Genomic DNA, 13,620 nt, shown 5'->3' with positions numbered 1-13,620 from the left:
ATTTTCACGTAAAGCATATACATACATATAATAGCATATCGAAAGACATGACAGTATCTCGGCGCTAAGAGAACATGAAACTCTCTCTCTCTCTCTTTCTCTCTCTCTCTTTACTTCCGCAATTAATCATTATTCTCAAATTTCTTAATGGAAGCACGACTGAAATAATCATTGAGCCGAACATACCAACTGCTCGTCACGCATTCCACAATCGAGAATTCCATTTTCGGTTTTCTATAAAATAAATTTCAACGTAAGAAGTGTTCGCGCTAACGACAGGTGCCACTTCGGTACTTCAATCCGCATATCTAAATTACTACTGACGATCTTTCGCGGCAAACGTGCCTTGTAAAATGGCGTCCATTCAAATCAATTCAGCGGGAATTCGCAGGGTATCTTTGAAATGAGAGTCGAAATAAATGTAATAATTTCATTGGAAAAAAAAAAAAAATTAATATTTCTGCCTAACAAAGACACTCTTTATTGGCTTCCCAAGTTTTTCTCAGTGAACAAAACCTATTTCAGATTCTAGAGGAACACTTCTATCTCAGCGAAGAAAACTTTCAACGGTTGCAAAATAAACGTTGCGCTGAACGAGGACTTGAATGATTCAATTGGATGCTTAGAAACGTCGCAAGTTTCCGTTATCGCTCCGCTGCATAAATTTCACCCGATATTACCCGAGTGCGAGTGCAACCGTTCTATTTCGCGGCAATCGGCATTGCATCTCTGAAGGAGCGCGCGCTCCCAGGACATAACGCATGCTCCTTGGCTCTCGTCGCACACCTCGCCCTTTATTCGTCCACCTCGCTTTGCTCGCGTGCAACCTGCATGTATACCACGTATGTAGCTCACGCTCACACGGCACCCCTCGCGGCCGCGTGTGCGTGCGTGCGTGCGTGCGTGCGTAGGGCCGGCGACCGAAGTAATGGCGCAGAAGCCGACTCCTACTACTCCCGCGATCTGAAATGAGCGGACTAGGATGGTGTCGACGTGATGTACAGCGACAGGGTCGATAGCGTTACAAGAGCTACTAACCCTTCCCTCCTTTCGAGACTTCCCTCCACTCTTCGCGCTCTTCTCTCCTCGTTCGTCGGCCTCCACCATCACCGACTCCGGCATCTCTCCCAATGGATCGGCATATAAACCACGGTCTCGTGGCCAGGCCAGACGACGAGTCTTCTCCCTTCGTCGAGTCTCTCCTTCGCTCGATCAGCTCTTTCTCTCTTTTTCTCGTCACCTACTCAATCTCGTTGCCTTCCGACGCGCTATCCCGCTCTCTCGCTTTCTCTCCTTACTCACTCGTCGCTGCTCGACCGATTTTTCTGCTCCTTATCCCTCTCTTTGCCGTATCCCGATACGTTCTCCGTGTCTCTTCCATTATTTCATCATCTCACCCTATCTCCTTTTCCCCCTCGTGTCTCACACCTTCTTTTTCTTCGTCCTCTTTTCTATACTCGATATCTCGCTGCGTCTTGTCCTCTCTCACTTATTGGGAATTGCACTCGAGTGCAATCGCGTTCACGTGTGACGAAGACGCGTAAAGTGACCAGCTTATTATCGGAGACGTTAGCATGTTTATATTGGAAGCAACCGAGAGAGAGAGAGAGAGAGAGAGAGAGAGAGAGAGAGAGAGGCTCGCATGCAATGTTCTGCCGCACGTTCTTTTGTACTTGTGATTGATCAAATGCCCGCCCAAGGATACGTAAATACGTCTAGCCAAGGAAAAATACGCGAGAAAGAAGAAGTAGTCCTTCCTCTTTTCTTTCTTATCTTTTTCGTGAGATAGAACCGATTATCATCGCGCAAACGCTCAGCATACAAATGATTGCGTTATCATCGGGGTACGGTCGAATTGCGTTATCATGTAGCGCGTATGAATTGGTGCTCGATTCGCTGGAATGCAACGGAGAACCGGATGACTTTGGCCGCGCACTCGGCCTCGGCCACGATAAAATATCGAATTGCCTAGTGATAAGCGCGCTGAGAATTGATTGCGGGGAATTTGTTCGGCAGCGATCAGAGGAAGAGTGGGAATGGGATACACACGCGGCTCATATAAGGCGCTGTGATGTCACGGCGCGAATGAAGTGGCCGAGAAAGAGGGAAGGGACCGAAAAAGAAGAAAAGAAAAAAAAAAAACGCGGGAGAAGCCGGCGCGAAACGGAGGGGAACGGTTAAAATGTAACGAGGCTCGAAGTAAAAAGAACGATTTAATTTATCTGCAGAAAAACACGGGCTGCACCGGAGCGACGCGGCGCGCACGGAAGATGAGATAACGGAGAGCCCGGAATACGAAATTCCCGAGGGACCGAAAACCAGGTGCGACACCACGAATCCACTAATTTGTAATCAATTAAATCTGCCACCGACGCAAATCCATAAGATAATCTAGTTTTCTCATCTCTTAATTTTCTTATGGTTACCGAGTGCGTCCTTATCCGTCGGCATACAAATTATCGTTTTATCGATAAAGTGTCTCCGAAGCGCATCGAGTAATAAATGGACAAGTGAAGAATATATACTTCTCGAACGATCGAATAATGAGAGAGAGAGATTTCTCAAAAATAATGTATAAAAAGGACGAAAAACTATCTAACACCGAAAAACAGCCGTTACAAAAAGATCTCCAAAATTAACACGAACGGAGAGTTCCTGTCTATAAATTTTTCCAATAATAATAGTAAGTTTTCAATCCGATAGAGCGCCTAGTGACGCTACCTAATGATGATACCATCGTCAGCTTGGAAGAATTCGTGTCGAGCGCGAGGAAGGGCGCAAAAGAAGAAGGGGGAAGACCGAGTGAACCCTTTTACCTGCTTGCCGATTGACAAATCGTACTACTATCGTCCATCCAAGATCACTCGATCCCCGTCGTATCAAATTTACCCTCTACAAGAATTTAAACATGAATATAACCGCAAGACTGCGCCTGCTTCTCTACTGTGCTCCACGTTTTCGAAGTGGGAACTACTCGCGTGTTCCGAGAAAACGGACAGGTTCCCGTCTGATCGCACTCATCGTTTGTTTGCACAAAGCAGAAGAAATTTTCGTACTTGCATCATTATACGGGATATCTCTTAATTATCATGTGCAATGCAATACATTTTAATATATTCAAAAGAATTTAACTAAAGCAGAACATTCTAATCCGAAAATATTCAGAGAATGCATACAAGCAGATTATAAGCTAAAATAAACTATATCGTAGTTGATCGATATTATTGCATTCAATTTGTACATTCAAACCTGTAACTACATTTATATACATATCTATTTGTCATCTATTATTGATTATAAAAATTTAAGTAATATCTATTTTTATACAAGTTGGTTACACTTTTATAATTTCTTACGCGTACAGATATTTCGTACGTTATAGCAATCTAATGTTGACAAACTGATTATTGCAAATTTTACAGCAAAGTTTAGTATATTATATATAGAAACTTTGTAGAAACATTAGAAAATCTCGTGCTATGCAACGCAATCAAATCAATTCTTATTAATCAATGGGAATGCGATGAGTTGATCGACAAAGTGCACAATTAAAATTCAGTTACGTATACATACATTTTCCGTTTCCTAAACTGATCGGTAGTTAATATAATTCGAATGAATAAATCGCACTAAATATCCACTCCATCATCACTTCGATACAACGAGTTGTTCATTAGGAAGGTTAATTAATCGTACATGTTGCCGATCATTTATCGCGAAGGATAATAACGGCGGTACACGGAGCTCGCGCCATTATCTGCCTGTTTGAGTTTCGACGTGCGAATGATAGCGCGGCGATCTTGCGTAAACATATAAACGCTGCGCCGTATCAACAATTTGAAACATCAAGATTACGCGTTGTCGTTTTTTTCGAAAAACATTTCAAAGCTCTACGAAACAAATTCATGTCGACTACAGTCTATACCATATAGTTTGAAGTAATTATTAATTACGTTGCGTACATTATTTAACTCTTTGAAGCTGACGCTAAAAATCGCAATTATTGACGCTAGATCTATAAGACTCATATAATTTATGTTAATTAAAAGCCATTAATTAATTTCATGGAATTATAAAGACGTAGCTCGTATAAAAAAGAATGAATATTAAGTATATTTTAATAAGTGTAATTCAAATTTGAAGATGAAGCATAAAGAAATGTTGATATTTTCGACAAAGAGATTTATAATTGATTCGATCCATCGTCACCTTCGGACGGTTAAATAATCCGATGATTCGCGTATCATTCCGTCGTTTTTAACGTGAAAATAATAGACGAATTATATTTGAAAGGAAATGAAAAATTCAAAACGCGAAATTCAAATCTTATCTTTAAGAAAATGTTTATCGCTTTAACGACTATCGCAATAACTAGTCATATCCGTTCTTTGATGTTCCTGATAAAATGAAGAAATCGTGCGAAATACTTGTTTGGATAAGTGAATTATCAACTCGATACGTAGAAGTTAATTAGTTGTGCAGAATGGGTTTTTAATTGTACATAGAAAATGATAACGTTCACTTTTACGATTAATACTTGTCGCCGTTTTGAGAGATATAATAACAACACAGAGAGCTGCCCACGTCACTACCTACCCGTTTTGCTACGCGAATGAACAAGATAATTTACTAACAAAAAAAAAAAACATTTTCCACAACGACGCGTTGTACGTTATGCATTCGGGTCACAAAATATTTAACGTATTACGAAATCACGCTAACCGATACTTACTAATTGTGTGTAGGAAAAACGCGATTGATTTCTTATAATACCTGTTGCGATGTTTCGAAGATTAATATGATGTAATATGGAGCTGATATCTATTTATTCGAGCCTCGGCACGCGAATGGTAGCAAGATAATTGTCTATACAACAAAATATGTTACAAAATGTACAATGTAGTACAAAGAAGAATTTCAAATACAGCTGCCGGCCATTATGACATACACATTTAATGTACAAAACACATGCCGAATACTAATATCTGCTTTTCAAATTAATTTCAAGAAATACTTATTAAATTCAACGCTTGATAAAAGAATAAAATTTATCGTTTGATTAGAAATAGAAAAATTAATTATAATTATCATTTTATTTTCCAATTTTATGTATGAAAAATGAATGAAATTACGTGTGTAACTTTAAAATGCAGAAATAAAATTAAAACCCAAAAATACGGTAACTTATTTCTTCGGTGTGTATTTATTAATCATATAATTTTGTATTTTCTACTGCAGTTAATTAAATATTATATTCTTGTCAGTTTAATTTCCACATAAATTATCCTATTATATAATGACCAGAAAAATAAAACGATTTTAGATACAAAGTATCGATTTTTTAATAATATATGTCAGGAAGTGAAATCGATCACAATGCGACGATATCGTCACCTCGGCTCGAGTAGATTCAAATGTCGACCTTATGCATTATTCTCCGCACGAGGGATGCAAATCGGAGCAATCCCTCATGTGGGGCGACATACGACGATCATCCGATCTATCACATACGCCGCGTGAACTGACTGATTGCCATCATGGATTACCGCAATCATGCTCGTGCCTCGAATTTTCAAGCTTTTTTCATACATTTCGTTAAAGTAGGATATAGTATATCTACTAAAATGCGACTTGAGAAATTTTATAGAAAGAGAGAAAAAAGACCGCGTAAAAAATGTAGTCAAAACTTATATTACTGAAAGCACTGATCTGTTCTCAATTATGGCACTAATAAAATTGTATACGCAAAAACTTGTGAAATAAATAATGTAAGTTTTAAATATATAATAAAATAAAGTAACATTACATGAAATTGACAATTTTTAAATAGCGTGCATCAGTATCTTTGGGAGTCAATTGGAAATCCGAGAGAGAGAGAAAGAGAGAGAGAGAGAGAGAGAGAGAGATTTCAGAGATTATTTTAAAAGGCTGCTATCGCGCATACATTCTAATGATTTGAGATTGCTACCAGACGGATTGTGAAGGCACGAGGGATCACCTGAGATAGGAAGAAGATTAAAGCTTTTGAGAGTCAAGGATCGGAAAAAGACCTAATTATACGAGGGCACAAAGTAATTGGCTATTAAGGAGCGAGCTACGTGTGAGTCGATTTATAATGACGCTGAATCATCACGAGTAGGATCTAACGATTCTTCGCAGGAGATGTAACTTTTTATGATCACTGCTATTGGTTACTATATACATGGCGATTAATTTACATTTTCGTTTATTACTGTAAAAGCAGATTGGTAATAAAACGACGCATTTAAACGAATTATTCCGACAAATAATTCTACATGCGATTCAATAGTAATATGGCACATAATGAAAATCGTTATATATATCGAGCAGTTGAGATATTATTTAGTAGAGAAATAAGATCGTTTTCGATAAGGGAAGAAGAATATGGGATATTCACCTGAAAAATAGCAGTAGCTATAAAGGTGACTAACGTTTATACGATCCGTGTTGTTACGTTGCAGCGATTTAAATGTAAGTAGACCGACGTGACATTTAACATCCCATTCCGCGTAACAACTACCAAGATCCGCCGCTCCCCCTCGCGAAATAAAACGGACGCGTCAGAAGTATAACGCCTCGTAAGCAAGCGATCCGTCTCGCAGCAACGGCTTCTCGGAAGAAGCAATCGCTACAAAGCATACTTCGAGCCGATTGCTAATGCTCGGCTCACCATCAACTCTTTCCTTTTTGCCGCTCGATATGGTAGCCAACGTCTCGATGTCGAAGGTGTTCTCCATTTCGCCGCTACCCGTTCATTCTCTTTCTTCCTCTCCCTCTCCCTTTATCACTCGCCTCGTCTCGCTCCCTCGTCAGAAGTGTGGAGTCACCGTGGAGCCATTATCCCGCTAGCAAGTGGGTTTATTAGGAACGCAGCGGGGGTGGCCTCTGCATAAGATCGACACCGCTACCACCGCCTCTCGCTCTCGCCTCCCAACGGCAGCAGCAGCAGCAGCAGCAGCAGCAGAAGCAGAAGCAGCAGCAGCAGCAGCAGCAGCAGCAGCAGCAGCAACAACGCAACGTGAATCGGTCAGGCTCGTTACCTGTCTCGTGGTCGTTTTTTCTATCCACCTTCTCTCCAGCCTCCCTTCCCGCACGTCACGCGGTGGTAGTAGCCTCTCGCCCCTTCCCCACCACCCCATTATTACGAACAATTATTAATGGCCGACAGGCTTTCGCTTCGGCTCGTCAGACCGTCGAAAATGGACGAGCCCCAAAGTGAGAAGCTGTCGGGTGCTACCGGTCAGCCCGGACGCCTCGACCAATTTATTCGCCAGCTCCGTTTGTTCTCCGGGGCGCTGGCGGCTTTTGTACTCTCCTCCGTAAGCGGGAGGGTAACTCGCATCTCTCGCTCTCCTTTTCTCTCTCTCTCTCTCTCTCTCTCTCTCTCTCTCTCCCCCCCCCCCCCCGATCGGGTATGAGCGTATTTACATGCCGTTGCGTGACGGCGCGATGGCTCTCGAGAGCATCGACACGATAATTTGGAATGGAGGAAGAAATTATCCAAAGAGAGACGCGCAAACGGCTACGCGTAATATTGTGTGTGAGACGCAGCGAAACGATTTACACTGGCGGTTTCTCGGCGCGAATGAAACGAGGATAAACGGACTACTATTATATCAATCGGGTATATTAAAGCGATACAACAGCAGTAGCGAAATAAAAATTAAAAACGTAGATTAAACGCTGAAAAATACGATCTTTGTTAATGTTAAGACGACGTATTATGGCACCGAGAGTATAATATTAATCGCGAATGTTGTACTAAATTGAATTCTTATCTTGTAACCTTTGCTTAAGTTAAATATAACGTTGTAATCGCCAACCATGACATTTTGATGTTCACCTCGTGCATAATATATGTAAAAAAAAAAAAAGTTAGCGTAATCGACCGAAAAGGTGTATTTTTTTTTGTTAACCCGATTCTCCACACGCTCGATACTGTTATTCGAAGATTATCGATGAAGAAGCGTAATTATCGTGATCATGTGAGGCTTATTGCAGGTATGAAACTGTCAATAACGCGAGATGAAAATGGGCGGGTTGTCAACTAAGAACAGGCTTTAAATGAGTACAGGGCCAAGTGATGTTATCCTGGCTAATTTATTCCAAGATTATTCACCAAGGCCCAGTAAGTTTTACCTGTTTACAACTGACAGAATAAAATACGAATGACAACGGACCATTAATTCAACTGAGTGTAGTATGTTATAAAATACACGCAATATACATTTCTGCATATGACTTAAAAATAAAAGCTGTGGACAAAAATGTGTGTGTAATAATCATCGTCGCGATTCCTTCAAATATTTCTACTAGTCAAACTTTTTATACGAGATGTCAAAACTAACAACGTTAATCCGGTGAATTTCAAACATTCTACGTTTGTTGATCGTAAGAATTGTCTCCTCTTAGAAAGAATTTTCAATTATATATATAAGAAAAAATATTCTCGACGTACTTAATCTTATCACAACCTCATGCAGTACAAAAATAAAAAAATGTTATGATTAGATCAATAATTTCTATTCTCTCCTCTCGAATTAAATAAGATTGATTTATTGAGATAAAATGAGTAACACGTATAAATTTAAAATTTTATATTTTCTTTAAAATAAATTTTTACCCAATGTTACTAATGCACGATGCTAACATCATAATATTTAAAATCGCACGAAATCGATGTCAAAAATTATTTTATTCTAGATAAGAATTTTCCCATTTAGGAATAATAATATTCTTAACAACAAATATAATTGTCTCTATATATATCGATCCTATTTTATAAATCAAAGTATAACAACATTGGATACGGAAATCTTTTCTATAGATATAGAATTATAATAAATTGAAATTTTTATATATCGATCTGCATCGATTAATTCATATAATAAAATATCAATTGTCTTAAAAAAATCTGTTAAATATTTCAAACACTTTTAAATTTTCGTGTTGTAATATTTCAGATACGAACTTAACAAGCAAAGCTGCGTCACATTACGCATCGATACAATGTGTTTTTTTCTTTTTCTCAAGTATAAATAATTTCTATCCTTTTAATTTTTTTTACTATCTCTCCTACTTTCTTTTTCTCTAGTTTAGTTCTATTCTTTCCAAGCTAATAATTGATTAAATTCCACTCTTCTGACACGAGAGGTCTCGAGCTGAAGAAAATGAGAAGTGACGATGAACGAGCGAGCAGGAGAGGAAAGACGAAGATATAGAGAGTCGATTTTTGTAGGGGAAGTGAAACGTCGCTTCTGTGTGCACGAGATATACCTACTCTCGTATGAGGCTTGACTTACACTTTTTTTTTCTTTTCTTTTCTTTTGCTTCAATATGGATATCTGCTCCCGGTCACTCTTCACAGCGTCTAACTTGAATCGAGAGTGAGCACGGGGAAAGCCGAACGAAGAGAAGAACGTAGCGGGGCCCCCCCGAAGAAAGAGGAGAACGATGGTGTCTGAGCTAAGGGAGATGAGAGCTGAAGGCATTGTTCGCTCCTTTGGCCCGCGTTCGGAGAGATCTCCCGCTGCGCGAGTTATTTGCCACGATCCTGCTTCATGATTTTTACTCTAATTTGTACCGACAGGGATGGAGCACGCGAGCTGCATTCCTGCCATCTCTACGTCCACCTTGAGTGCCCTGCATGCACTGGCCGTCTCTCGCGATCTCGCTTCGATGCCGATCGCGGAGCTCCGGGCCCGTCGTTCCGAGTTCCGTGAGCGACTCTCTGGAGCTCGGCTCTCGGGAGCTCGGAGCGCGGATCGACGGGCACAATGGGCTCCCTATGATTTCGGTAGCGGTATTTTTTGTCAGCGCCAAACAAGAACCCGCCATGGTTAGCCTTGATCGATGGCTGAACTTAGCTGAGTAAGCCTCCGTTTAATTAATTCTTTAATTACTTTCCCCTCCCGAGACGTGCTCATCTCTGAACTCTCTCGGGAGACGAGAGACTCTCTCGAGAGTCTCTTCTATCCCGGACGCCCCCCCCGATTTTAGATCTCTCTGATACGGATATGGGATACGGTAGCGAGAACGGTGACGAGAGCGATCCTTCGCGAGAAGACGATAATATTACCTTCGAATGCTCTTGTTTTTTTTTTTCAAGTTATTCGATTATAGATTTGCAAGCTCGTTTTTTCGTCTCGGAGATATTGATTCGATCACGCTCGCTTGATTAATTCGCGAGAAATAGGGTCGAATCTAAAACTATGGCAAAAACTGGAAGCGTAGAAGAATGTACATTTTTTTAAATTTAATTATTTCAAAATAGCATCATGTACTTGTTACTTGCGAGGGAAGTGGCAGAAAGATTGACAAGTCGATTCCTGATTTTTTTACTTAATCGTATCGAGAGATAACGGATAACATAACTTACGATTACCATCGATACTTTTTTATTTTAGGTGCAACACCTTACCTAAATAGCGTAATGATAAACGAATGATCTCTTTGCGTGCAAATTTTCGTACTAAACGGCAACAGAAAGTAATTCATAAAATTGGAAGTCATCCACGCTAATTGCTCTTAACGGGAAAGTGCGTTTTGTCGGTCTTAACGGACTCCGCGCGTAAATTACTGTTCTCTCTCAGTCAAGCTGAGAAGCTTAACTCGTTCTATAAATGCGTATTACGGCAGCTACGCGTAAACGCGAATTAATCTGAACACGTGCAGGATCATCTAGTTCCCTTATACGCGTAATGAGTTTAAATCGCCCGTGGTTGCAGTGACGTTTTCGATTAATCGACGTATCCATTTCTGACGGAGTTTCTCGCCAAGAGGAGAAAGATGTACGTTACAGCTACTTATTCTAACATTAATCGCGAGTGAATTAACTGCCGCGATAAAATCAGAAGCGATCTATCATGGCGCGTTAAGGTTACCGTATTCGTCAATCAGTTTACACTGATTTGCAATTCTCCGTTCTCTTGCACGCAAACATTGTAAATCTGATATATTATTATTATCGCACAACTTTTTTTTATCCCGAATCGTTCACGACACACTCACGGCGTAATGGTAATCAGGATGCATTCGTTCTTCATGTATGCCCCATCACACGGGCTCGTATATGAGAATCTCGCACGCGTGTAAACGCGCGTAAAACGCACGGACACGCTCGGCGATGTTACGAGCTAAGGAGGCGTTAAGACGGGCAGCATCGTAAAATAAGGCGGTGACGTGCTAGATACGAGCACAACGGCGCGTCGTAAAATCAGTCGGTGCAACAGCATAATTCTTCGGGATACTCCGGGCTGCGAACTTCGCGACTGGTTTTAAGCGCGGAGAGGAATAACCGGCCGTTATGTGCTATGTGGATGTAATTGTTACGAGCAGCTGTCCTCTCTTTCTTTCTTCCCTCCTCCCCATTTTTCTTCTTCCTCTTTTCCTTCTCACCCCGCCACCCCGCAAATCAGTTCCGAAGATCGTCGGCGGCGCACACACGTTTTACATTGTACGACGAACGGTTCGTTCGTTTACGGCCCGTCGGAATCCGGGACAAATCGGAGCGATCCGCTCTTACTTCATTAATGATCGACCGGTTCCTTCCAATATGCGTGATACAATCAATCATGCTGCATTTTAATAACTTAGATAAAGCTCGAGAGAGAGAGAGTGTATCCTCTAGCTTTTTGTTGTTAATACATAGATTATTAGTACACAGTGAAAAAAACGTTTTGTATTTACGTTAAAATCAGTTTTCATTAATTCATTTTTTCCTATTGAATTTTCAACATCTCCGAGTGTTAATTTCACATAATTTGATTGTATTATTTGAATATTCTGGGTTAAATTGACGTTCAACATTTTTTTTTTTTTATTAAAATAACACATTTATGAATAACTAAACGAATAATAAAAATAATGTATTTTAAAACGTTTTAAAATAAATAAAATATGTTAATTTAACATATTATAAATGTTAAATTTACTAAACCGCGTTATTATAAATGTTAATTTTGAGTAATATGCTTCTTCTCAATTTGCTAAAAAATTGTATTCGTATTATGCTTTTTGTGTTAATTTTTGTACGTAATATTTGCGTTACTTTGTAACATATTCATACGTATATAATATTAAATCTACACGTATAAATACTGCATAAATTAAACACAAAAATTTGAATGGATCGGGACGCGTAAAATGTATTCGATTTAACATAAATTGCTTTTCTTTGGAATTTGTTTTTTTTTTTTTTTTCCAGTGACAAGGCAATCTGTTTGGAAAACGAGAGACGTTTCGCTTCCGAAAGTATTTCTTCTCTTTGGCACCATAAACTCCTTAAATCATCGTTCATTATACACGTGTACGCGAAATTGCGCGAGAAGCAGGATCAAAGTCTGATAAGAGCTGTTATAAACTTTTCTTTTCGGTGCCGCATTACCTTCGTGTGTATACCGAGCACCTTGTTTCCCAAGGCGGGGGGGGGGGGGTTTCCCTCACGGTGTGAAACTACCCGCGGTTGCTGATTGCCCGGCATAAAATTTGTCGTAACCGAGGAATTATCTGTCGGCCGATATCGGACTAATTTTACGAGGCTGCGTATAATGTTGCGTCTCGCATGCCTGTCGTCCTGTCGCCTAATTTAACGACGTCGTTTCTGCCAACAACTTTCTTCGTCGTGTCTCCACGGGGATCATAATCCCGCATTTGCGCGTCCCACCCCCGTTTATCTGGATCTCATTATAATTTATTAATTGTTCGATTGTGCTACAACCTGAGACAATCGCGAAACACGGTCCGTTCGTTACGGCACACCCTCATCGCGTGTTTCGTATTACTGGCACACGAGAAGCCATCGCCCGAACGTACGTTCGAATTCCAGAGATGGAATTCGAGAAACTTGACGTCATAATACCGAAGGCAACTAATATTTTAAAGTTCCGAGAAAAGCGAAGAGATTCATCGAACCGTGAAGAGGCATACGCGGAGGTAGATCCCGTGAAACAGTAGCAAAGGAGACGTTTGCCACCGTACGAGAGCGCCGCCATTGCGGACGGGGAATCTGGATAACCGATGCACAATTCCCTAGGTTATTCTAATCGAATAACTCAAATGACCAACGAGAACACGGAATGGAAACACGAAGAGTAGGACAATAGTTTCGAAAATATACATTTCAACCCACTTAGCGAATTAACATAATATCTACTCACGGGCTGGATGCCTTCTGGGAAGCTGCGCGATTTCGAGATGACTCACAGTGGTGTCAAGGCAGACAAAACCTGAAATTTTTAAATTATCCTCATATAATAAAATTGAGAAATTTCAAGTATTTCAAGTCGTTCATTTCGTATTATTTTTAAAATTACTTCGAAATTATTTCGTGCTAAATACGTGCAATATAATTACGCTTAGAGCGAGAGACACATAGTGGTGGCAATTATATAGGTGACAACTATATCAGTTTTGTATGTAGAGTTAATGTAACGCACAGTTGACTAAGCTATTTTACAGTTATTGCAAATTGAATAGATTTACGAGTACTAATAAACACAAACTTTGTGGGAGGAGTAACATGAATTATTGAAGTATTTTAATTCCAATGAACACATAATCACATAAATTATAATTCTGAAGCGACACAAATTCCAAAAT

Source organism: Trachymyrmex septentrionalis, unplaced genomic scaffold, assembly GCF_001594115.1.
Source record: "Trachymyrmex septentrionalis isolate Tsep2-gDNA-1 unplaced genomic scaffold, Tsep1.0 scaffold29, whole genome shotgun sequence".
Classification (NCBI taxonomy): domain Eukaryota; kingdom Metazoa; phylum Arthropoda; class Insecta; order Hymenoptera; family Formicidae; genus Trachymyrmex; species Trachymyrmex septentrionalis.
The sequence above is the reverse complement of the archived record's forward strand: the minus strand, read 5'-3'. Positions refer to the sequence as shown.